Source organism: Amphiura filiformis, chromosome 2 (genome assembly GCF_039555335.1).
Source record: "Amphiura filiformis chromosome 2, Afil_fr2py, whole genome shotgun sequence".
Taxonomy (NCBI): Eukaryota; Metazoa; Echinodermata; class Ophiuroidea; order Amphilepidida; family Amphiuridae; genus Amphiura; species Amphiura filiformis.
In genome coordinates this window covers 43,833,085-43,860,795 of record NC_092629.1, presented here as the reverse complement: position 1 = coordinate 43,860,795, position 27,711 = coordinate 43,833,085, and the positions used below count along the sequence as shown (strand labels likewise).

The following is a 27,711-nucleotide window of genomic DNA, read 5'->3' as shown; positions in this document are numbered from 1 at the left end:
TCAGAATCATACGCTTTAAACTGATATAACTTGCCAGGATTGCTCCCTTGCTTTTTGTTCAAAAATCAATATTTCAAAGCAGAATTCTTTTGTTTTCTATTGTTTTTTTGGCATGTTCAATGAACTATATCTCCTTTTCTTCCATGATGAATTTTTGCTCATTTTGTGAGAACAGGTCTCATTTGTTCTGTATGTTATTTGCGTGTTTTTGTGTTATATCATAAATATTCCCGAAAATGCATTAGCTTTTTTTTCTGAACCATCAAACTTAATTTATAATTAGAATTAAACATTTTATGACATTTATGATGAAGAGGCACTTCATACCTGTCCTCCAACTTTAAATTCAAGACGTCATAGTGACAAGAAAGTTTAATAAATCGGTAAATATCATGCATATGTCTTATTACCATTGAGATCATTCACCTCATTTCAAGCAGATATTTTATAATTCAAAGTAAGAATTTTAAGGACTCTTTAATAGTGAACTGTTGCATATTCCTCTCGTTTGAAAAACATAATAAGGAAAATGCTTGTTTTTAATTCATGGGCATTTTTATAACAAGGGTATTTACATCAAGGTTTACATGCAAGTCTATGGAGAGAGTGGTCATCGAGGGCACTATCAACTGATTTTTTTTCATGCAGGTTTATTCGCCATAGAAGCGATGTAACAGGATTAACTACCACAGTAATAGGTTAAAACAATTTTTGAATAAAATAAATAAATAATGTAAATAACCATGATGAGTGAGATGGCCAACCTGGGCAAACAAAGTTTCCAAATTCAGCAACCCACCACAAGCTCTTAATCAGAGCCCTCATGATATGACATCCAGTCTACAGTCTGTCCACATAGAAGTACAAACCAAATATGTGGCATCGGGGGTCGATGCTTTGCATCACACACACTGCGTGTTTAAAAAATGCGACATGAAAAGAGCGTGGGCGCTCGGCAAGTACAAATCTCACAGCAGTTGACGCGCCAAAGAAGCATTAACACACGCATTGCACTAAAATAATTATTCTCATACCTCCCGTTTCCGAGGTCTGTTTACTTTGTACTTCTAGGTGGACAGACTGTAGTGACAAGGGTACATACAAACCATGCACAAACCCTCTGATTACGAAGCTAGTCTCTCTACTAGCATCATGCTCTGATCACCACAGATCCTGAGACTGCATGCCCCTCCCCTCCCCTCTGATCGCAAAATATTTAGTGACCACTGCCAGCTGAGATTCACAGGCACGTCTAGAATAGCTCAGAGACTGTAGGTCATGGTTTCCACATTTGTTTTTAACATGACAACTTTATTGAGGACTAATCTCAAGGCTCATCTCACAGCAGTTGACGCGCCAAAGAAGCATTAACACACGCATTGCACTAAAATAATTATTCTCATACCTCCCGTTTCCGAGGTCTGTTTACTTTGTACTTCTAGGTGGACAGACTGTAGTGACAAGGGTACATACAAACCATGCACAAACCCTCTGATTACGAAGCTAGTCTCTCTAGCATCATGCTCTGATCACCACAGGTCCTGAGACTGCATGCCCCTCCCCTCCCCTCTGATCGCAAAATATTTAGTGACCACTGCCAGCTGAGATTCACAGGCACGTCTAGAATAGCTCAGAGACTGTAGGTCATGGTATCCACATTTTGTTTTTAACATGACAACTTTATTGAGGACTAATCTCAAGGCTCAGAATCTGAGCTACCCTCCACCAGTGTACTCTCTGTGTATATGTTGGAATGGCTGTTACACCATATGGTATTGGTATGAGAGGATGTCATCACTAATACATGTAGGTACAGCACCTTAAACATACACTTAACCATGCAGCAACCTCAGGGAACCCACGCAGAAATTTTTATGTCAAATATATATCAAAAGTATATCAAAAATATGTTAAATGGCATGTTGATACAAATTTGATATATCAAAACTATGTCAAATAGATTTTGACATATATTTGATTGTATCAAATATGTGTCAAAAAAATTGAAGTATGTCAAAACTATGTCAAATTTAACTTAGATTCTCAAATGAAAAGTATGAGGGTCAAATTTGTGTCAAAATTGTGTCAAATCTGTGTCAAATTTGACTTAAAAAAATTTTTGTATGTCAAATTTGTGTAAAATTTACTTAGTCATTTTCCTGATAATTTCAGTGTGTCAAAATTATGTCAAATCCAACTCAGAAAATTTGTTTGTATGTCAAATTGGTGTCAAATTTTACTTAGTCATTTTCATGATAATTTCATTGTGTCAAATTTGTGTCAAATTTTACTTAGCCATTTTGTTGATAATTTCATTGTGTCAAAATTGTGTCAAATCCAACTTATACATTTTACTGACCAAATGCATGTACATTGTAAAATGAAACATTGTTTTATCTTTTTTTAGCATCATTGAATTTTTAGAATCAAACATCATGATCAGTAGAGAATATGAATTTAATGACCGCATAGAATATTTACTGTTTATCATGGTTTATTGAAACTACATATCAAGACATAAGATCAAGATCTGACATGATTATAAGGCTTTGTATAATGTGAAAAGAAACTGAACAAAAAGGTGTTGTTCAACAATGTTTTAATATAAACTAATTCACTGACGTTTCGTACAAAACGTCAGTGAATTATTTTATATTAAAACATCGTTCTTTTATCTTTTTACCATGCGATGTAACGTGGGACTCTTAATGTTTTTTTGTATAAATTAAATTATGTGACCCAGTGTGTGCCCAATGCTTCTGGTGTGTCAGGCCGGGGCACTCAACTTTAGAAGTGATAGTATGTGCCTGTCAATAGGCCCCTCTTTTGAAGTTGACTATACCCGATGACTCCTTTTTTCAAAAAGTCATACCCCTCTTTTTAGGTGCGGCTACCCAATGACCCCTTTTTTAGTTGCGACTACCCAATGACCCCCTTTTTCTAGAATGGTATCACTAAAATGCCACAACATAATGCACCAACTTTCAAATTCTCTTATTTCAGCAAATTTGCATTGAAATTTGGAAAATTTTGAACAAGAAATAGGATTTTGCTCCATTTTTGAGGCAGCCAGATCAAAGTAATTACGATTTTTGGTCATTGCAATTTTGTCCCAGTATTTGAGCCAGATGGAGCAAACTTGTTCCCCTTCCCTCCTGTCCCGGTCAGTATGCTTCTGGTGTGTCCAGGCCGGGGGCACTCAACTTTAGAAGTGACAGTATTATGTGCCTGTCAATTGGCCCCTCTTTTGAAGTCTACTATACCCGATGACCCCTTTTTTGAAAAAGTCATACCCGATGACCCCTCTTTTTGACTACCCAATGACCCCCTTTTTCTAGAATGGTATCACCAAAATGCCACAAAATAATGCAGCAACTTTCAAATTCTCTTATTTCAGCAAATTTGTATTGAAATTTGGAAAATTTTGAACAATGAAATAGAATTTTGCTCAATTTTTTTTTTTTTTTCTAGCCAATAACCCCTTATTTGATATCTATACCCAATGACCCCTGCCCCCAATATTTTGTACCGATAGGCCCCTACTTTGTGATGCCAGTAGGCACATACCTTCACTTATAAAGTTCCCCCCGTCAGGCAGGGACCGTGTAGGGACCAGCTCCAGGAAGTCTCATGAATTAAGTTGCTTTGAGGCATCATCGGAAGAGCTGGCCGGGCCTACTCATTATGATTTAGTACATAATTTTTAAGGATGGCATTACTAGTTTATAGCTATAAGCTTGAGATGAAAAACGGATCATTCCTAAGAGCCGTCTTGCTGAGTGATGTGCTATCAGAATTTTTACAATCTCGTGGTGAAAATTTATATGACCCCCCTTCTGCCCACGCAGACTCAATCCATTGTTTGAACTAAGGGGTGAAGCGTGCAAAAACATTTATAGGTCTAGTACAATGTAAGTGTCAGGAAAGGGAGCGGAACATGGACAAAATTTTGCGCTCTTCATGATAAATATTTTAATTAACTCCTATTTTTGGTGTAAATAAATTATGACCCCCTCCCATTTTGGCATAAACATTATGACCCCCCAGTATTTTCACGACCCCACCCCCATTCGGGGAAAAATGACAGCCCCCTATTACTAACAGGGCATTAATGCACTGGGCTAAATGCAGCTAACCATGCATTAAACCAAGGGAATTTCTTGTTTCGGTGCTCCTACATAAGAGAGGAACTTCCATTCAGAAGAAGAAAAAGAAAATGGCAGCTTGTGGTGGTGGATTTGAATTTTAACGGTTCAATTTTCGTTTTAAAAGCTTAAAGCCAGTCTGTCATGCCAACGGAGGAATGCATCAATATCATCTAGTCATGAACATTATATACAATGTGTGATTCGGTGGACAGGCTTGAGCTATTATATAGTAAACGAATCTTATGACTGCACTGCAGTGTGACGTGAATCATGAATGCATGCAGCATGGTGGGACAAGAATGGAGTAAGATTTTAGTTTTGGCTGTTCATGCTGCTACTGAGTACCAATCAATTTAAGACTAAACTGCATCATCGGATGCTGTATGTACTGGATAAAGCACATGGTAAGTATACAGTCAACATTTTTGAAAATTAAAAATGTATTTTAAGCTTACCTATACTTCTACTTATACACATGACTACAGTACATCACTACATGTATCACTGTAGTCTGTACCAGTTAGGGTGCATCAAGTGCCCCTCATTTCAACCATATTTTTTTGCTCCTAGTGTCAAACTGTACCATTTAACTAGAAAATCATCCCCTCCAAATTTAAATTCAAGCGGAGGTCGGGAAGGGGTCCACGTGAGCTTAAAGTTCGGACAGAGGCAACCGGCAGCTAAAGTCCGGCTGGCAGCTATTGTATTATGTATACAGTTATACACACACATTAATAGCTGCCTTTAGTGAAAGTTTTTATAGTACTTCAAATCTCAGACAATACTCAATAAAATGCAAATCCATTTGAACTAATCACAAAGGCAGCTATTTTCAGACATATTTGACGTTATAATAATAGCTGCCATGTGCATGTTTCTCTATTTACAGCCGTTTCTGCATGGAAAATGGGTCCATCGCGCACTACAAGCTTGAAGTTTGTGCATGGTAGGTGTTTTTAACTTAATGACAAATAAATCAGGCAGCTATTTAGTTTTCATTACGTTATACTGCACATCACCGTGGCTGCCTTATGAATAACAATGTAATAAATGTACTTTTACCATTGCTTTTTATTTAATATCAGTCCATATATGATACAAGTTTGGTAAATTAGGTAGTATCATTCAGTTTACGCTTTCTCAGGTTAGGGGTGGTGCAATAATTATGTGTACCGGGGGTGAATTCTCAAATGGTCTGCCAAAATCGCTTGTTCCCCCTTTGGCTGTGCCAAAAACCTTTGCCCCCCCTTCGACGTGCCAAAAACCTTTGCCCCCCCTTTTGACGTGCCAAAAATCTTTGCCCCCCCCTTACACATACAAGATTTTGGGGACCCCGAATTTAAAACCTTATATTGTCTTAACATATAATGCGAGCGCAGAGAGCTGGAAATTTTGCATATTTGAGCGTGTTCTTAATGTTTTCCTACGCCTTTTTAGGGCGTAATATAGAAACGGTGCCCAAAATATCTGTGCCAAAAATTGCTTGCCCTCCCTTTCGACCTGCCAAAAATGCTTGCCCCCCTTTTGGCCTGCCAAAAATCTTTGCCCCCCCTATAATTCATTTATATCAAAATGTCTTGCAAGTGAGAGCAAGATAGAAAATGGACACCTAATCTGAGAAAGCGTAAACTGAATGACACTATCTAATTTACCAAACTTGTTTCATATGGACTGATAAATATTAATTAGCAATGGTAAGATAAGTACATTTATTGCATTGTTATTCATTGAAGTATTACGGTAAGGTAACGTACGCACCGTACATATTTAAGCAGGTTTCCTTGAAAAATATTTTCTTTTAATTTTCTATGTATACCCGTGCTGTATGTAAAATTTGTATTGTATTTTTGGACCAATTTGGCTGCATGAGTATAGCAAATGTGTTAACTAAGGTTTGCCTATCATACCTTTAATAGAAATAGTTACGGTACTTGAGAACTAGGCATGCTTGAGAGCTTCGAAAATGTATTTTGGGTCAATCTGGGAGAAAAAAATCCCAGGTAATGGATTCTTCCCTGATGGATTCTAATTTCTAAAAAAGTAATGTGGAAATACCTGCCCAACCATATACTCTTGATGATCCTGAATTTCTTGTTGATGACACCAAATATTTTTTCAGTTGTTTCAGAAAACTACCAAATGTGTAAGCTTATTTAATTTGTAACTTTATGTTCAATTTGCTTTCAGATGCTATTGAAAAGGGATCCGAATGCGGCAGGAATAGCAACTCATCAATGGCGACTCATCAAGAAGAAAATGCTGTACATATCAGTTATGCAAAATGAGGAGTTCAGAATTCAGATTTTACGCAAAGAAGAATGTGAAAAAAGAACCTTGCTAATTTTGACTCGGACTGTTAAAGATCATGCAGATCTGGATCATGCACATAAAACTTAACTTTAAAGACCATTTTTCTGATTCATGATTTCAAATGGATCCGTCAAAACTTCGCACTAATTATGTGTCGTACTAATTATTGTTTAGAATACATGAGTGGCAAACTTAAGACTATTTTTCTCACTATTTGGCCCCAAAAAAAGTCAGATTGCTCTTTCCGACCGATCAACAACTTTATGTGAAATAATCTGTATTAAGGTCACAACAACTTTATGTGAAATAATCTGTATTAAGGTCACATGTGTTTGTTTTTACATACCGTATTTGAATTTTAATTTGGTATTAAATTACTCGCAAAATATTTTACAGGTCAAGCTACAAGTTTAAAAATATTGGTTGAGAGGTAGTCGGGTAAATAGTATATCAATAAATATTGGGCGTAAAGCATCCAATTCTGTCATTAATATGTTTTCATCAATATTTTCAGTGATTTTTGGTTTTCATTGGGCAAAACTTAAGCTTAATGGAAAATTAAGCCCCTCCGTGCCCCTCACCTTTGTGGTGCAGCCATGTGATCACATTCTGGCATACTTTTGACATAACCAAGAACTACATGTCAAATATGTATCAAATTTATTTTGACACAAATTTGACATATCAAAAGTACCAGGGTATGTCAAATATGATCCTGTTTGACACAATTTTGCACAAATCTGAATATTTGGTGGCATTTTTTTGCCCTCAAGTGGGATTTCCAATAACTTGGCACTGACTGGAAGCTGAGCATGCACCTGGGCAACAGGGTAGAAAAGGATTCCCTGTGCTGGCTCGATCACCTCAACGGCAGCTCCACCACTGCATTCACATCAGTGTGTCAAATATGATCACGATTTGATACAATTTTAACATAACCAAGTACTATGTCAAATATGTATCAAATATATTTTGACACATATTTGACATATCAAAAGTATGTCAAATATGATCCTGTTTGACATAATTTTGACACAAAATAATATTTGACATGATTTTGACACAAATGTGATTTGACACACTTTTGACATAGAACTATGTCAAAAATATGTCAAATTTTTATACAAATTTGACATATGTCAAATTTATGTCAAATTTGTGTCAAATAAATGTCCCAATTCTTATCGTTTTTGTTTGACATAATTTTGACATATGTCAAAATTGTGTCAAATTTCGGTCAGGGAAGATATATTATACTTCCCATAATGCATTTCTCCCATTTTAATTTCCTGTACTCAGGGTCGGATCCAGGAATTTTTGCTAAAGGGGGCGCCTTTTGGTCGAAAACGAAAAAAATGTGTTAAAGGGGGTTACCCCCTCGAAAACTCAACGGTTTGGGCCCATTGTTTGCTGTTCATGGCTGAATTTGTTCCTTTATTTTTAATTTCTTACAATTTTTGTATTTTTAAGTTACCGGCGCCCTTTGCTAGTCAAAAAATAGAGGGGGCGCGCGCCGGCTGCGCCCCTAAATCCGCCCTTGGTACTGATTTGCTATCTAGCGCAACACAGGTTGATAGTGGGCTGTGTGTCCTGAGCTCACCACCCTTAGCGTTACATGACAAATATTATGAATTTTTACACCAACCGGGTTTCTAATTAGATTATCTCGACAATCATCAACCCTAAACTAGCAAAAGTATACATTTTTGGACAGCTGAAGGCATAAGCAATTCAAATATATACATTTCAACTCATTATACAGGGTGACCTGCAAGTTATACAGGGTGAAATAAAAAAGATTTTGATAAAAAATGGGTCACTCAATGCATTGCTTATTACCAATTTACAGCAATAAACTGGAAGTAAACAACATTCATTTGGTTAGAGGATATGGAGAGCCAACTGACTTTGGAAGAAACCAAAATCACAGCTGTTTGGTAATCTAGGAATATAGGGTGTCCCAAAGTATGTTAGATTTTTTTACAATTCAACATATTTTGAACCTAAACATTTTCCCCCCTAACCGATACAGAAAAAATATGTCCATATTTAGATTCCTCATCAAATTTCCCTTCAGAAAATCTATACTTTGACTATGATATGTTCAGTAATTAAAATTTTACAGTAACTTTTAGATTTTGAAGACATCTGCATTACTTACTACAGTGTTTAATATGACAACGGGTAGTTTATTATGGAAAAGTTTGTATTTTCTAGACTAAACCAATCATAAATTATTAAAAACAATTAGTAGAATTGTTTAGCTGTAAGGCCATGAGTGTTTTAGATGCTAAATAGAGTCCAAATCCAATTTACAGCCTTTACAGAAGCAGATTATGCACTAAGAATATCAATCCCATAGAGTTTGTGTGTACCACATCCCCCACCACCACATCCCCCACCACCGCCACCCTGCCCATTCTGAATTCTATGAAGCACAGTGTCAGTATTAAAAAAAGCTAAAGTATTTCTTTTTACAGGGTTGAAAGTGCATTTTTATTTAGCAATAAAATGAGACCACAAGCATGACAATACCTTCTTGCTTGACAGAGATATCATCATTTGTTTTGAGTCGACTTTGGCAAAATGTAACCGCCACCTTTTTTTTGGTGGCGAGCTCAAGACACACGACCAGTGACGAAGTGTTGATAGTGACGAAATGTATCTTAACGAACAGAGCCCATCCAGATCTTTCCAAATTTGTTTATTTCTTGTCTATCGACCCATGTTTACCAGTCTATTCTCAAAATGAAAACAAGAGGAACTTGTACAAATTAATGGGAGTGTCGTTTGATGAAATTAGCTGATACATCATGTTGCAAAGGATTCTGGGAAGGGTATGATATCTTCTCTGCAGCAACCTGATGTGACACAGAAATGTGTGTAGGAGGGTGACTGTTGTCTAGCCGGATATTTTAGCGGTATTGATATTTTCGCAAATTGAACTGTTTGGAGCAGTCTTGCGGTTTCTAGTGCTCGCGATTACAAACATTTTACACATTAACCCCCTGGACACTACTGGTCATCTACAGCATTTCTGATTGGTTGATAACTTGAAATGATCATTTCAATTGCCAATATTATGACTAGGCTTTAAACTATTTAAGGCCAGACTTGCATTTGCAGATGATCTTATTGATACCCTCCTTGATTGGTTCAAAATTGGACACAATATTCATTTTGGCCAATCAGCAGGTAGTTCTCATAGGGTTAAAGCCTATGGATAACATATATTTTTGTGGGCTTTTGAATTCGCAGTTCTGAAATTAACCGCTTAAAGCGCAAAAATAAAAGCTTGTGAAAATTTCCGCCTAGATACGGTATTGTGATACAGGTGAATTATAAACTACCTCGGGATCATTTAAATATAATGAGTTGAAGTGACATAATTATGGCTAGTGACAGGTAGTGATGGTTTGCCATATGCCATCAATAGCATGTGAATAATGTATCTACTATCACCCTGGCTATCACTGATGTGTTAATGGTCATTTTCATTTGGGTGCTGATGTTGTGTGCCACTAATATAAAGAAGACTATTGCATTCCAAGTTGCATGTCACCCGTATACAATAAAACAAGTAAAAGTAAACCATTTTAAAATCAGCCAGTGAAGAGGAAGGCCTGAAGAAACCCCACCTCTATGGATAGATCAGTTTAAATGCAATTTCTTTCAGTTATGCAAAATGTGTTATAAATGCTGATTGTCTCTAGACTAAGAAGTTGTATAGATCTCATATTATAGAAAATACTGTGTGTTGTAATTTCACATATTGTTATCAGAATATTGTTCAAATGTGTAAAAAAGAAAAAAAATACTCATAATATTGCGAAATTGTTTTCAAACTCGAATTTAGAATATCTTTTTTATAAACGTAAGATTTTACACCTCTCCCACAGCAATAGATATGCTTTACATTTCCTAATCTTTCTTAGATTACTATGCTAATGTTACAATTGTTTTAAAGAAGAAAATTTTATCCAAATGGTTACATCTCAGCACATCACATCAAAGCTCCCATTTGGCGCCCCATTCCCTTTTTAAAGGATTTTTTATTTATATAGGTGCATTTAAAGCATGCTCTATCTGCAAAACAACTCACAATCAATATACTCTTTAATCAATGAAAGATATTGTTTCCGGGTAAGAAAATGAGAAATGCGCATTCAATATTATAATGTACATGCATTGTATGATGTGTCAGTATGTTTCCATTTGCAATGTTTTTGCGTTTTTTGGGAGCAGGGGGTTGCATTCGAGAATCTTTTGCATGTTTACGCTGTAGGAATGCATCATAGCCATATTAAATCTAGTGACATCCAGGTTTTCATTGTAAGTGATGATAAAAGTGCAATGTCAGAGTGTGCAAACAGGGTTGCCAAAAGATTTCAACCCGAATCGCGGGTCAAATAATCCAAAAGTCGCCCAATTTTTCTCTTTACCATGAGGTATGAGGCAAGAAACTACCAGAAGTCGCTGGAGACAATGTTGAAAAGTCGGCCAAATGGCTACCAAATCGCGGGTTTGGCAACCCTGTGTGTAAAATGTCGGTTGTTAATATGTATAAGGTAGGGAGGGACAGGTAGTTTGTGTGGGTGTAAGGCAGTATATGCCTGGCAATGGCAAATTGATTTCTATCTGCTCTATCTACATCATCAAGTATAAAATTATATACAGGGTGATCCAAGTGATGCTTTAAGAAATTTACTTGGTGTGCTGTTAAACTGTGTTCATGCAAAAAGGAACTTCCAATGTAATGACATAACTGTAAAACTGAATCATAATCCTGATGCTATACCTGCATAAGCTGAAGAATAAAATTGTAACCGATAAAAATATCTAAATACCCTATCCATTCAAGCCGTAGCGACGCCAGGAATTTTTTGCAGGGGGGGCTTTGGGGGCAAAATCAATTTTGGGATTTTCGCAATTTTGGGATTTTACTGGGGGGGGGCAAGAGTTCTGACTGGGGGCATTTTCCCCCACATCCCCCTGCCACTGCATTCAAGAGAATGATCCCAGGTTAGACCTGTGGCTAAGCGTGAGTCAGGGGGGCACCAACCATGATGGGGGCACCGGACCTGATTGGGTTGCACAAGCAGCTTTTCAGCAATTTACCTGTGGGATTTTTTATATTTTGAAATCGATTTGGGGGAGGGGGGGCATGTGCCCCCACCCCCACCCGAAAAACCAAACAGTGTTACATTATTTATTTATATCTCATTTAACCTGGGGTGACCAATCAATGCACTGGCACTGTTCTCCCTTGGTTCCCAAAGTCTAGACATGATTAAACCAGCAAAGCTCTTTCCTGAGATGAAAACCCTTCTGTATAATATACACAATATAATACTACCCTTAATACTATCTGATGCCAATAAACCACAATGGCTTACAGCCTTTGAATTAATTCCTAGAAATAGCAAGTAGATACTAAGCTAGGGATATGCATGTATACATAAAGGTGAAGCTCAAGACGATGAAAAAACAACAACCTGTTTTATGGGTGGACGGACTTGCCAAGTTGGGTCGGTCCGATTGGGATTGGTTTTTTTTTGTTTTTTGTTTTTTCAGTTTTCTGGAAAAGGCTTTTTGGGTTTGGTTTAGCAGACCATCACCTTAACAAGAGTCCAATTATCAACTTCTTTACTCAGCAACATGCTTGTCAACAGTTTGTAACACACATAATGGAAAGACAATTAACCTACAACAAAACATCTCACTTGCGAAATAAATAACAATTCGTACAAGCAAGTACATGTATGCAGGATTTTTGAGGGGATATTTTTTCAAAATCTTGAGAACTACTGAACCAATACTAGACTTGCTTGTACTCATTTTAATGCATTTTTCATGCTGATTCCGAATACGGCCATGCAAAGTTACAATTCTGAAATTTTTTTGTTTTTAATTTGTTTTTAAACTTGTCGTCTGCAGTTGACACATGTGTGGAGAGAGTTTATGTTCATCCTGCTCTTGTGTGGGAGCACCCATCAACATCTTATCTGGTAAATACTAGAGTCAGAATTAATATACACACACACTTGAAATTTGTGTTTGAAAATAGACATAGAGAGACAAATAAAATGACTTTGACTTTCTTACATCTTGAGCTGATGCCAGATGAAAATAAAATGACAAGTTTGATCAAAATACGCCTACGCCCACTGTCTGCAATCTACACAATGGGTGGCTCCCACACAAGAGGCCTGGCCCGCATCAATGCGCATTGAGATGGTGATCAAAATACTCCTACTGCCTCTAATCTAGGGGTGATTCCACACAAAAGGCCAGGTCCGCATAAATGCGCATTTCTGAGGTGCGGATCAAATTATGCTTTTCCATTTAAAATCCACACTACCCCTGTGGAAGATTGAGCTTAAGTCTTCCACAGAGGGAGTATGAGTTTCAAATAGAATAGACAATTGGTAACTTCCATTTGAAATACTCACTCCAGTTGTGGAAGATGTAGGTGAACCCATAATACATAGGGTGTATGGGTGTCAAATTGATTAACCCTGACCAATTACATTTGAAAAACATACTCCCCCTGTGGAAGATATTTTCAAAATCTTCCACAGGGGTAGTGTGGATTTCAGCTGAAATAGCCCTATGTGAACTTCTCATGCAGACGGCATCAAGCCCTACGCGCACGCATACTGTAACGCGATCATTTCCCAGATGCAGATCTGAGTGCTGTGTGGACTTTTTTTGCTGTTATTCGCCTTTTGAAATCTACTGATCTGAATTTAGAAGTGTGATATACACAAGGAGGTTGCAGACAGCTTCATGCTTACATCATTTCCACATTTTCAGGTGTGAGGCCCACACAGGGGTACTCAAGCTTGTTTAGCAGACCCATCACTATTCGCCATGGTTGCATGGTTCCGCCATGATTCAAGGAGAGCCTCGAACTGGCATGACATGAAAGGAGGAAGAATTGCATAACTTTACACAATGTTATATGACTGGTTCAATTCCCATTCATGTATCGCTCATTCTACAAAATCCGGTGCCAATAGCCTTTTTTCCATTCTTTGGTCCACAAAAACTTTGTCGAGCATTTAGGACATCAAATATGTTGTTTTTCTGGTAGAACTCAACGAGATCTACACGGACATATATAGTTTTCCATACTTTAAATGCTTTCTTCAGCCTGATTAACCCTTGCAAAGGCTCAAAAATCGCTAAAAATGCGTTTCCACAGCTCAAGTGTCACATCTAACCCTGAATATTTTCTCTGAATAAATGCGATTTCTTTACATATTTGTTTTTTTTTAATTAGATAACGCACCAACATATTGTTTATCAACATTATTTTTTAGTGATTAAAATGTCTTTGTGTAATTCTAAAATAAATTGCACTTTCCACCAAAAGCGCTGTGAGCTACGTTACTCCTTTTTAACACACGTTATTGGAAAGAAGTAAAACAGAGGTATCAATGTAATTTGCGGTTTTTGAAAGGAAACACTTATAGGTTTTTAAAAATCACAGTAAAAATTGTGATGCTGTAGCATTTTTGGCATAGGAATGTTGTAAACATTGAAATTTCAACCGACCATGTTAAGATTGGTGAGCTACGTTACCAGAATTCTATAGTATGCACTTGTATTACATGTACTTCCTAATAATATGTGAAAGCTACCAGTGGCCGAACCCCATTTATATTAGAATTAACCGACATAACGTTCTAACGTTCGCAAATCACATTAAAAACATTAAAAACCCGTGAACTACGTTACTGTGAGCTACGTTACACACTCATTTACGCATCTTCAAAACTTCTATGAAATGGTGAAATCTGTTTTACATTTCACTCAAGTGATCTTTAATTTGCTTTTTATGACCTTGGATTGAGTAAAACCAGCCCATTTTATAGTCAGTAACGTAGCTCACATTACATTGAGTTTTAGTGTTAAAAAACATCATGACTTCCTGAAAGAAAAATATGCAAGTGGTGTTGGCAATTTTTACATCTGAAAGTAGTGATACATTTACTTTTAAAAAACACAAAAAGCAGGTCTTTTTGAACAACTTTTATTTTTTCTATTTTTTTAGTGGATTGGCACCGGATTTTGTAGAATGAGCGGTATGCTGCCAGATCGAGGCTCTCCTTGCACATGATGGAACCATACAGTGGTTGAATACCAAGAGTCCAAATTTACTTATCAACTTCTTTACTTTCAACTTGCTTGACAACAAGTTGTAACACACATTATGGAAAGATAATGCTAACACAAAACATCTTGCTTGAGGGAGGAGCAATTTTGTGAAAAGTGGACCTCCTTCCCAAAAATGTTGATCTTTTTTGACCAAAAAAAGCATAAAAACCCTGATTTGATTTATTGCTACACTCGCAAATTGGGATTTTTGGGAGTTCTTTATACGTTTTGCAAATTTGGAGGGGAGTGCAGACTGCAGCCACATCCCCCTATGTATGAACCTGAATAAATATCAAAAATACTATCTAAAATTTTCTACACATTTAAAATATCACAGGTAAACAAAATTGCAGTACTTGCTAGATCACGTATATCCATCGTAAAGAATATCCCTTCAATGGGCCATCGCAGTTGAAATTCATACACCCCCTATCGGAAGGCATGACCATAATCTCCCACACAGGGAGTGTGCATTACAAATGGGGTTACCTGAATGGGTGACTTCATTTGAAATGAAATCTACACCCCCCCCCCTGTTTGGGAGATTAAGGTCATATATCTTCCACAGGGGGTGTATGGATTTTAACTGGAACAGCCTGATTTACAGGTGTCAGGGGTAATCAAATTTGACAACAGACACTCCTATTTTTGAGTATAAGATGTCATTTTGTGACAGCCATCAAGCGAACGAGGAACTGACACAATTTTCAAAATGGCTGCTAGCGATATCATATAGCAGCACATGAAGCTTTATTTCAATATTTTGATATTGATTTAGAATACATTGGGATTTTATTACAGTTAGGTTGATAAATTGGATTGATTGAGTGTTGCAAGGACTGCCTTCTACTGGAGGTATACAATATACGGGGTACATATACAGTTTCAAATCCAGATTGGATTGGTTGCATGTTACAAGGACTGCCTACTACTGCATGGATACAATGGGGTTACATACACTTTCAAATCCAGATTGATTTACTTTAATCCATATTTACATGATCCTACATCATATGTGCTAATACCGAATTCAGATAAGATCCATTGGCAGGGCCACAGGGGCATGGAGTGTGGCAATCAAAACTCTTGCCCTCCCCCCTCACCCCCTCCCCCCCGAGATGCCTCCAGTAAAAACCAAAAATGACACAAAAAAATTTGGTTTTATCCCTTCTGTAATTCACTTCCCCCTACCCCCTATCTGAGGGCTTCTACAAAATACAAAATTATAAGTTCTTTGGCTTATTGGAATGAAACTGTTACTTCAATGAAGTGATGTTTACACTTGGTTTTATCACAGTATAACCTTTGACCTTCACTAGTAAGAATGAATTTCAATTGAAAATACATTTAAAATGCAGACGACAACTTTCAATTTGTTTTTCCGCAGGCGGATATAATACTGAATTTGTTGGAGATGATGTGACCGTTACTATAGTAAAATATAATTATTTTACACGTAATTGTGACTGTGGAAATTGTTTTTGTGTTTGGTAGCTTTATATGTATAACAAGATTGACTTATGTAAAATTGTTGTTGTATATGCGTTGAGTTTGTGTACGATAATTTGAAGAAAAAAAACACTCATTTTAAAATACTATTTTTAGAAACACACGCTGTCTGGGTTCTTCACTGAGCTAGACGCATGCGTGATGTCAATTTTGTATAGAATTGGGCTCATTTGCATATGCATAAGTTCGTTGATATGGCTGTGGCGTACTTAGTGATAGTAGAGTTCAAGTAAAATGAAGTTGCCCGATTGCGTTTGGTGATATAATGCGTATATATTTAAACTGTTGAAACATTTGTTTTTGTAAATCTGCACAATGTCCAGGCATGTATGGCAAATATTGTATTACGTGTAATAATATGTCCTAGTGTATTGTATTTGTTCGAAAAGTTTAGCCCCGCTATATACCTCGCGCAAGGCATAGTTAAAGTTTGATAACTTAATTCACGATATAGGTAGGGATAGAGATATGACGTCATCGAGAAGTGATTTGGTTTAAGAAATAATGTATGTCAAGTAATAATCTTGCGGGAATTGTTATTATATTGTTGTATTATTTGTTGTCAATGAAAGTGACAGTCAAATTTTGAAAATAATCGTGTATTTATGATGAATTTATGTCATGGAACTTCATGGGACTGTTTGTTATGGTTTTAATGCGGAGGGACATGGAGCTATAAAGGCCAGTAAACGTGAAATGGTCAAACTCACGTGGACAGGCACATGGAGTTGCAGACACATGCAATAAATTATGCATGTCAAGTAATAATAATTGTGGGAAATGTTAAATTGTTTTATTGTCGTATACAATTGTTGTATAGGCCTACTGAAGCTGACAATCAATTCAAAGAAGATAATGAAGAATGATGAGGAAATGTTTGTCATAGGACTATATTTTGCTTTAATCACAGTTCCAGGATAATGACACGTGAATTGAAAAAGTCTTTGTCGGATATTTATTGCGAGTTATCGGCATGGTTCCGGGTTTAGAGTAAACTTATTTTCTCGTTTTCACTGTGATGTAATCGGAAACCAGCGAATAACGGCTGGCGTAACATTTTGTGATGGGGTTAAAGGAGTGGGGTTAAAGTAGAAGGTTACCATGCGAAATGACTTGACCACTGAGGTCAGCACGTCAGTGCATACTGCGAGTTTGTTATGAAGATTTTTTATGAACCCAAGCTCAAGTGCACTAATTGCTTCTTGTAGCATCACCACTGAAGGCAAACATTCGCATGGCCTTGTAAGTTGTGCATGTTCTCTCACACAGTGGACAGTGGACTTGACATGTACGTTCTCTAGTGTATGCTGCTTTCAGCATAATTATAGACCTTTACAGGGTCTTCTTTCAGTTGACAAAAATCTATTACTGTACTTAGTAGCCTATGTCATGTGCATCACCTATTTCTATTACCAGTGCACACATGATCTATAAAGCGCGTTCATCTATGTGAACTGTTAGTATGCACAAAATATTTATGTTTAGTATTATAGTTTCAAGTCATTTACAAACTTATTACTCAGATAAAAAGTATCATAACTCCAAAAATGCTGTTTAAAGAAAACTAAAAACCACATTCTTGTGATTCCATTGAAATTAAGTCATGTGTAGTCCGGGGGGGGGGGGGACACTCAACACAAATGACCATACGGGTATGCTCCCCCGGAAAGACCCCCCTTTTGGGGTTTCGCAGCTCGAAAGACCAAAATAAAGCTCGAAAGACCCTTGATTTTGATAATTTCAGCTCTAAAAGACCCAAAAATTGCTCATTCCTCATATTTCTTGTTTTTTCAGGTGATTTTCAGCCAAAGAGCCAAGAAAGACCCTTGATTTTGACTTTTCGCAGCTCCAAAAGACCCCATTTTACTTGTTCACAGCCGGTTCGCAGCTCCGAAGACCCCCTTTTACAGTGCGCCGTCAGCTCCCAAAGACCCACCACCTCAAAATTCGGGAGCATACCCACCAAAAATGTTGATGTGCCCCCTCCCCGGGTGTGTAGTACTGATTTAAAAGCAACCCTTTGTACCCAATACAAAGTCTGTGGAATTCCAGAAGTTACGTATTAAATATGTGACACAATCTGATCATGCCGAACAAAGGAAGCATTTTTCACAATTCATTTCCCGGGGGCACTCCTATTGTCGCCTGTAAACCATCCGCGATAATCAACTTTTGAAAGCACCCTAAACAAGGATTTAACCCTTGGCAAAAACGACACCCTAAACAGGTAACATGCGCCTGTTTCACACCCTAAACAGGGATTTTATTCCTTGTATCAAATTTCATACCCTAAATATTTCATTTCCGCGTATTAGCAATTGCAATTTTGGTACCTTTCCCCCCAATTTTCATGTTTTTGACACCCGAAACACGAAACGCGAGTATCGCGCCTACCCACAAAAAGCTGTACCCTTTTTACGCGTTTTTATTATTGCGGATGGTGTATACACTGGCCACAATGGGAGTGACCCCTACCGGGCAACCGCCATGCTTGGTTCTAGAGTTCTGATGATTTGTAGTATCCATTTTCTTAAATATTATTTTTGTTGGCCCCTACACCATATTTTTGCCTTGATCTCAATTACGAATTTGCCGGCTTGGGCCCTAAACCAGATATCACACATTGTTACAAAACTAGCAACCTGTTATTTCAATTACTTGTCTTTATATGAATATACCAAAGTGAAGTCAAATAGGCCTACAGCATCTAACTCAATTCATACAAAATCTCAGTTTTGTTAGGCATTGAGTGAGTGTTAATGCTGTGCTGACCTTTCAATTAATATTAATTAACAACATTAACAACATTAACAACATCGCAGTGACAAAAGCATTAAACGGAGACGAATATAACTATTCGTCTCAGATATGATGTTTTCATTCAAAGATTATTTATTCTATACTTCTCTTAATGAGTTAAGTGCTAATTCAGTAATCCCAGCGAAAGTGCAAAGAAATTAAATTGTTTATAAATTATCTAAAAGTGAAGGATGAGTAATAAAATAGTCATTAGGTATTTTTGAAACGAAAAAAACTGTGGCCCCATTCAAATCATGTTTTATTTTGTCTTAAATACATGGCTTTCAGCTGAATTACTATGTTAGCACATCTATGACAATGCAAACGTACAAAATCTGAATTTTGATGACTCACGATCGATCGTTCAAATGAGCAAATCGCTTGAATGGGCCTTTAAAACCTGTTACCTTTAAATCAGTGGCTCCGGAACCGAGGCAAATCCAGCATGTTTCATTTAATCACTGCGTTGTCTTTTTTAAAGACATTTCTTGTTAAGAATTCAAAAATTTACAAATTGTACATATTCATGACCATATTTGAAATCAGCATGAAAAATGCATTAAAATGAGTAAAAACAAGCCTCGTATTTGTTCAGTGGTTCTTGAGATAGCTCTTGGTATTTTGGGAAAACATCTCAAAACTTGCATTTTTATATTGAAGCCTATGGCTAGCATGCAGAGCATTAAAGTCATCTATACTTGCAGGTATTGACACTGCATAAATACACATAGAGAGTAGTGTGTTTATCCACAACACTAAGTATATGTTAAGTACTGTTTAGCTGAAAATTTTCACTACGTTTTTAATTTTGCGTTTTTTCCAACATAAAAAGCCCAAGTTTTCATATATTTTATCAAAATAGCAAAAGCTACCTTAAAAAAATTAAACCAATACTAGGCTTGTTTGTACTCATTTTAATGCATTTTTCATGCTGATTCCAAATATGTGCCCATCCACCACAAACTGGTCGTAAAGTCTGCATTTTCCATTTTGAGATACAATCAAAAACAGTAAATGGATTTCTATGTAAAATATATAGGAATTTGACCTTTGATGAACCATAACTTCACTTCCAGATGTCCGATAAAGCTGGTTGGGGTGTCATTTTAAAGCTGCAAGTGCATTCTTTTTAAATCTGCAATAAACAGAAAATGATCTAGAGGCGACTTTACTACCACTTTGTGGTGGATGGTCACATATGGTCATGAAAATGTACAATTCAGAATTTAATTTAAAAAAAAATTTAAACTTGTCGTCTGCAATCGACACCCGCATGGAGAGAGTTAATTTCAGAATTGTGAATTGAAAGGATGCAAAAATATTTTCTTAACCATAGGCATTCAATACGTTTACTGTTTGTAAATGTTAATACAAGACACCGCAAAACTGTTCCGGACAGTTCAAGTTGCAAAAAATTATACCGCGAATGTATCACGGTTTTACAATATACATTCAGTATTGCCTTCCAGACAATTGAACATAACACGTTAATGGCTTCCAGCCAATTCTCATATTATCCACACTATCACAAATAACCCCAAGAGAATTAGATGTAGCAAATGGGTCTTGCTATCATACACTTTATGCTTGGCCACCCAAACATTGGCTAAATATAGAACTACATCACACTGTTTGCTTTATGCTGAGCATGTTACAATATCACAATATTTTACTGTCTTCTGAAGATATTTGGTCACCCAAACATAGAACTACCTCACTGTTTGTGTTTGCCTTACCAAATGCTAAACATCTTATAATATCACAATATTAAATGCTGATAAATGCTGAGCATGTTACAATATCACAATATTTTACTGTTTATTTTGGTCACCCAAACATAGAACTACCTCACTGTTTGTGTTTGCCTTACCAAATGCTAAACATCTTATAATATCACAATATTAAATGCTGATAAATGCTGAGCATGTTACAATATCACAATATTTTACTGTTTATTTTGGTCACCCAAACATAGAACTACCTCACTGTTTGTGTTTGCCTTACCAAATGCTAAACATCTTATAATATCACAATATTAAATGCTGATAAATGCTGAGCATGTTATAATATCACAATATTTTACTGTTTATTTTGGTCACCCAAACATAGAACTACCTCACTGTTTGTGTTTGCCTTACCAAATGCTAAACATCTTATAATATCACAATATTAAATGCTGATAAATGCTGAGCATGTTACAATATCACAATATTTTACTGTTTATTTTGGTCACCCAAACATAGAACTACCTCACTGTTTGTGTTTGCCTTACCAAATGCTAAACATCTTATAATATCACAATATTAAATGCTGATAAATGCTGAGCATGTTACAATATCACAATATTTTACTGTTTATTTTGGTCACCCAAACATAGAACTACCTCACTGTTTGTGTTTGCCTTACCAAATGCTAAACATCTTATATTATCACAATATTTTACTGTCTACTCATGTACTGAAGATACTTGGCCTCCCAAACATTGGCTAAATATAGAACTACATCACACTTCTTGCTTAAATGCTGAGCATGTTACAATATCACAATATTTTACTGTCTTCTGAAGATACTTGGTCTCCCAAACATTGGTTAAATATAGAACTTCCTCAATGTTTGTGTTTACTTTACCAGATGCTAAACATCTTATAATATCACAATATTTTACTGTCTACTCATGTACTGAAGATACTTGGCCTCCCAAACATTGGCTAAATATAGAACTACATCACACTTCTTGCTTAAATGCTGAGCATGTTACAATATCACAATATTTTACTGTCTTCTGAAGATACTTGGTCTCCCAAACATTGGTTAAATATAGAACTTCCTCAATGTTTGTGTTTACTTTACCAGATGCTAAACATCTTATAATATCACAATATTTTACTGTCTACTCATGTACTGAAGACACTTGGTCTTCCAAACATTGGCTAAATATAGAACTACATCACACTGTTTGCTCTAAAAGCGTGGAACATGTTACAATATTACAATATTCTACTGAAGATACTTGGCCACCAAAACATAGGCTAAATACCGTAAAACCTTGTCTACAAGCATATAGGGTGCTTTTGATGAAAGCTAAATTAATCCAGGCGCCACCCATCAACAAAATTAGAACATTATGGAGTTTAGCAAATAAATTACCGATACAAGTATATACAATCTAGCACTATTGTAAGACCAATCTATTGCATTGGGATATTTATGGCTGCTTCGTTTTAATATAGCCTTCAACAAAATCACTCTATATGCTTGTAGACAAGGTTTTACGGTATAGAACTACATCACATTGTCTGCCTTGCCAAATGCTAGGCATGTTACAATATTACAATATTTTACTGTCTACTGAAGATACTTGACCACCCAAACATTGGCTAAATATAGAACTACATCACACTTTTTGCCTTGCCAAATGCTGAGCATGTTACAATATCACAATATTTTACTGTCTACTGAAGATAGCAGATAACATTTTTGCTATAATTGCTTTTAGTTTTAAGTGATAAATATTAATCAAGTTGTTATTTGAGTTAGTCCTGTACTCTCTTATATTGACCAATTGAAATATTTAAATCTTTTATTGACGAATCAATATAAATAGATTGAAAAAAGATTGAAATGGATTTTTGGATTGAATTTTTCTCTTTTGTAGACTGATTTCACTATCCAATCATGTGTTACTCCTAATAATGAACTACTAAATGGCATATGCTGCATATTTTTGGAATGAGATTTCAAACTTTTTAGAGTGAATATTTTCAATCTTTTTATTTTCAATTTGAAAGGATTTGTGCCTAATTTGAGTCTTCAAAAGATTGAAAAAATAAATAAATAATAAATAAATAAATAAATGTCGGTGTTTTATATAGCACCTTTTCTGGATCTTAGAGGGATCAAAGCGCTGTAATTCCGCTGCCACATCACAATCAGATCGCATCAACTAGGCTGGTTGCAGCCGAACTTGGCGCAAACCGATCCGCACTTAGATTGTAACATCCACCAATTATCTATGCAGCTCCCCAAATTCCATTGGGTGAAGGAAGTTTTTGATAGCCAAACAACTAATCACCGAAAACAATGATAATCAATCTTTTCCACTGAAAATTCAATCAAAAAGGGTTTGCCCCTAACTTAAATCGCTAAAAGATTGAGGCAGTGGCATAGCGTCATAGGGGCACGGGGGCAGGGGGATAACAAAGATTGAAAATTCAAGTCATTTTACAGTTGAAAACAATTTATGTATGTTTGTAACAATTAGTCATCCATGGAAAAAAAAGGATGTTTCTGAGTAGCAATTTAGTTATTAATATCCTTGCAAGAAGCCAAACTAGCTAATATACGGTGAAAATCTTTCAAAAACCCTCTGTATAAGAGCATTTGACCATTTTGAGAGTGTATGAAAATATATCTGATGGATATGATAACCTATGCAAACAAAAACACTTGCGATTGAGAGCCCCTGACTATTTTAATGCTCTGCGTGCTAGCCAGGCTTCATCAAAACATGTTTTGAGATATTTTCTCAAAATATCAAGAGCTATCTCAAGAACCACTGAACCAATACTAGGCTTGTTTGTACTCATTTTAATGCATTTTTCATGCTGATTTCAACTACGGTCATGAAAATTTACATTTTTGAAATTTTTCAATTTTAGTTTAAAAAAATTGAAACTTGTTGTCTATATTCGACAAACACAGGGAGAGGGGTAAGAAGTTGCTATCTACTGAAGATAAATCAACATTAAGTAAATGTTTTCTGGACAACTGCACAGATAACATGTTAATGGCTGCGAGCCATTTCTATTTATTCGTATATTACAAATAAGCCCAAGAGAGCCATAAAAGCTGTTGATGTTATCTAACACTTCAGATGTGAGTGAGTGGACATGAGAACGTCGGCTAAATTTAGAACTACATTAAATTGTGTTTGCATAGTCACTTCATTTGTTGCTCCACAGGTTTTTGTAGCTATACAATACAGATCAATGTGCAAGTGTAGATTACAGGGGCAGCGCAGATCTACATTGGAGAAAATCCAGCATGCATACCCGTACCCCCAAAAGAATCCCCAAAACAGAGAAAAAATCAAGAAAAGTCATGCCAAGTCAGCCCAATTCTAGCCTCTATGACCCCTCCCCCAAATAATTGATAATCCTGGATCTGCCCTGGATTAATGTTTACAGATAGATATAGTTATTGTATTCTGCAATCTACATAGGCCTACCTATGGGTTGGGTCACAATTATATCATTGACCAGTCGTTATTTTATTACCCCCCCTATCTCATGGTCATGACCTAGTCTCCTCCGCAGCCAGTTAGGTTACGCTCCCTCCACACAAACAGTCTGCCAATGATAATGAACTGGTCCTTTTTGATTGGCTAATGGTTTTCTGATGATGTCATCCAGCTTGACGTCAAACAAGGCTTTCAATTGGTCGATCGGCTAGACGGCTACTTCATTATTCATGAGCAATTTGTAAGTAAGCAAGCAAGCAAGCAAGTAAGCTGTTGAAAATACAATTGTTTCAGAGTGAAAGCCATGTTAGTGATACTGTTGTGTTTGAATGGTATCTAAATTTAGTGAGACAAGATGTGTATCATCAATCCAGATTGACTTAGTTTAAAAAGCAATATGCACCAATGTTTCAGAGTGAACGCCATGTTAGTGAAACCTTATATGTATGTGGTGGTGTCTAAATTTAGTGAGACAAAATGTGTATCAATCCAGATTTACTTAGTTTAAAAAGCTATCTAAATGCTTCAATGTTTCGGAGTGATCCCCATATGTCAATGATACCTATTATGTGTGTTTGAATGGTGTACAAATTTAGTGAAACCAAATGTATATCAATCCAGATTGACTTAGCTTCTTGTTTCAGAATGAACACCATGCATGTTAGTGACACCTTATATTATATGACTGTGTGTTTGAATGGTGTGTAAACTTGTAGAATAATATTTGCGTTGGGATATTGTCTTTAACATTACCAGACGACGGTGGACTACATTATTCACTGTGGCAACAGCCAATATCGTAAACAAAACAGACAATATGACGGCAACACTGCCTGGACATTGGACGCCCCGTGTCGAGTTGTTTTTTTTAGCTCTATTGGCCCGTTACAGGAAAAAAATGCACAAAATATATTTCTCAGTGAATGTATAAATTTTCACATAAAAATAAATATTTTGGGATTCAAAATGAATGTGAAAAAAAAAAAAAAATTATAGCCGGGAGTTAGCGGGACTCGATCTCGGGACCCTATGCACCGCAGGCGACAACGTTTACCATTACACTACGCTAACCGTGACACACAATGGGGGAAATTTTAGGTATATATCATAAACATACCGTGTGTTATTCATACAAAACATTCAAAAAACAGTACTTACAATGAGGTTCACTGGCGAACCTCAACGGATTTAGACTGATAAAATAGTGCTTAATAACATACGTACAGTTTTGGAATAATTTGAGACATTTTTGTGTTTACGTTTAAAACCAATGACGACATCAAAATTCAGCCAATCTTGGCCGGTCCCCCCTGAACATTACTATAGCACTATACAGTGATTGGAAGATCTATGAAAGATATAATGACCTTAATCTCCCACACAGGGAGTGTGGTTTTCAAGCGGGGTTTACCTGAATGGGTGGCTAGGCTCCATTTGAAATCTACACTCCCTGTGTAGAAGATTACGGTCATGTCTTCCACAGGGGGTGTATGTATATCAACTGGAATAGCCCAATATGTCTGTACAAAATAATGTACATTGTAAGGAACACTAGATTGGCAAGGCAAATCCTCAAATGTTTGTATACTGCGCCAAGAAAGTATCCTTACATTTTCCAAGTGTAAGGATACTTTCTTTGTGCAGTATATGTTCTTGTGTGCTGCACTTCTGAGTCAGATTTGACATGGATCAGAATCTTCATTTTCATTCTTTTATCTTGATATATTTCTCAGAAATATGAAAAATATAAATGATATTTTCGATAATTGGTTTTTTTTCATAATCCTACATCCAGGAAATACTTTGCAATGGAAGTGGTAAAGCAGTTGAAGAAAAGAACAACTGTAGGTATATGCGACAAGGAAAGACCCTGTTGCACAGGATCAACCAACACAGATTTCATATTTTTGGGGAAAAGAGCCGATTTGGATTGATTTTGACTGACATGTTTTGGAAAAAATTCAGAAAATTGTCAAAATATGTTTGCACAAAAAATTGGGGTTTTTTTTCAGATTTTTCAAGCTTTTAGTGATTTATTAGGGTAATTTAGCTTCTTCTAAAAAGAAAAATATCCAGACCGAACGATCCTGTACATGGCAAGTCCATCTGCCTGTAGAACAAGGTTGGGGTTTTTTTTCATCACCTAGTGTATGATATGTGAGTGGCCATTTAATGTATTCCTAATTGATCTTGTCATTCTAAAGAAAATTATACTTAAAAGATAAATTTGACTTTCATGAGTGCTATTCCATTTAAAATACACACTCCCCCTGTGGAAGATTTAGCTAAAGCCTTCCACAGAGGGAATATGAGTCTTGAATAGAATATACAATTGGGTAACTTCCATCTGAAATACTCACACCAGTTGTGAAAGATATAGGTAAAGTCATAATACAGAGGCGTATGGGTTTCATAATGATTAACTCTGATCAATTACATTTGAAAAATATACTCCCCCTGTGGAAGACAGGGTGGTGTGGATTTCAACTGGAATAGCCCAATGGGTCACTGAACTTGCCGGTCATTGGCCATTGCTTCCTTGAGATTCAGTTTCAGATTTAATTTTGTTTCAAATTGCACATGGTATCCATAGTGATAGTAACATACAAAAATATAATTTAATGATAAATGAATTAAAAGAGCATTTCGTGATCCACAGCCTCATCCCCCCCCCCCACTTTTTTTTTAAAAAGTTGAGATTTTTATTCCACTGGAAACCTCTGGCTACATAATGTTAAATGTTCCAAAAATTTCTTGCAGATTAATTTGTTTAGCAAAAATATCGTCAAATTTAAATTACCAGAACGAAATTACAACAGTGGCCTATGGAGCAGTGTAATACACATAATCATGCATAACTTTCAAACACAAAATCGGAATCAACTGACATTTTGGGAATAAGTTTTTTTGTGGATATCTACTAAAATATGCCATAAAAAGAGGATGCTAGAAATCCTGTACTTGAATATGTACAACCAGGCAAGATGTACATGGTATAATTGACTTTAATAAAGCCATATTATATTATAACATTTGCTGAGGAGGACGCCCTCAGTGTTTTTCAAACCTCAGGTCTTCACAGTTGTAAAGTACTTGAATAAACTAACATACATAATACCTTTTCAAAAATCAAGGCTTTAGGTGTTATATTTGTAACACAATCAGGTATTTTAATCAAAATATGTATCCCATTGTTTTATGCATACAATCCAAATATCAGTCAAATGCATATGCGATATGTTCCTAACCCTCTATACTATGATCAGCTCATAATAGGGGAGAACTAATCGTTATTGTTAGTGTGCAAGTCAAGTTCAATCTTCCACACAGGGATAGTGTGAATTTCAAATCTGGCTTGTGACTCCATTTGAAATATATACACTCCCTGTGTGGGAGGTTAATGTCATGTCTTCCATAGGGGGTGTATGGATTTCAACTGGAATAACCAAAAGTTTGAGTGGTTGAGCCATGTACCAAAGGGCCCCAATAATTTTGGCCACATATGGATGGGCTCCCAATATTTAAAATCTTCCCGATCAATCC

General features: G+C 36.3%; 2 protein-coding genes across 2 annotated transcripts in view; one reads left to right on the top strand and one right to left on the bottom strand.

Annotated features, from left to right (window-relative positions):
• The window catches only part of LOC140146262 (protein O-linked-mannose beta-1,4-N-acetylglucosaminyltransferase 2-like), a 120,718-nt gene that overhangs the window by 38,068 nt on the left and 54,939 nt on the right, over positions 1-27,711 (top strand). The gene's annotated exons all lie outside the window — the stretch shown is intronic.
• The window catches only part of LOC140146261 (synaptic vesicle membrane protein VAT-1 homolog-like), a 122,958-nt gene that overhangs the window by 49,299 nt on the left and 45,948 nt on the right, over positions 1-27,711 (bottom strand).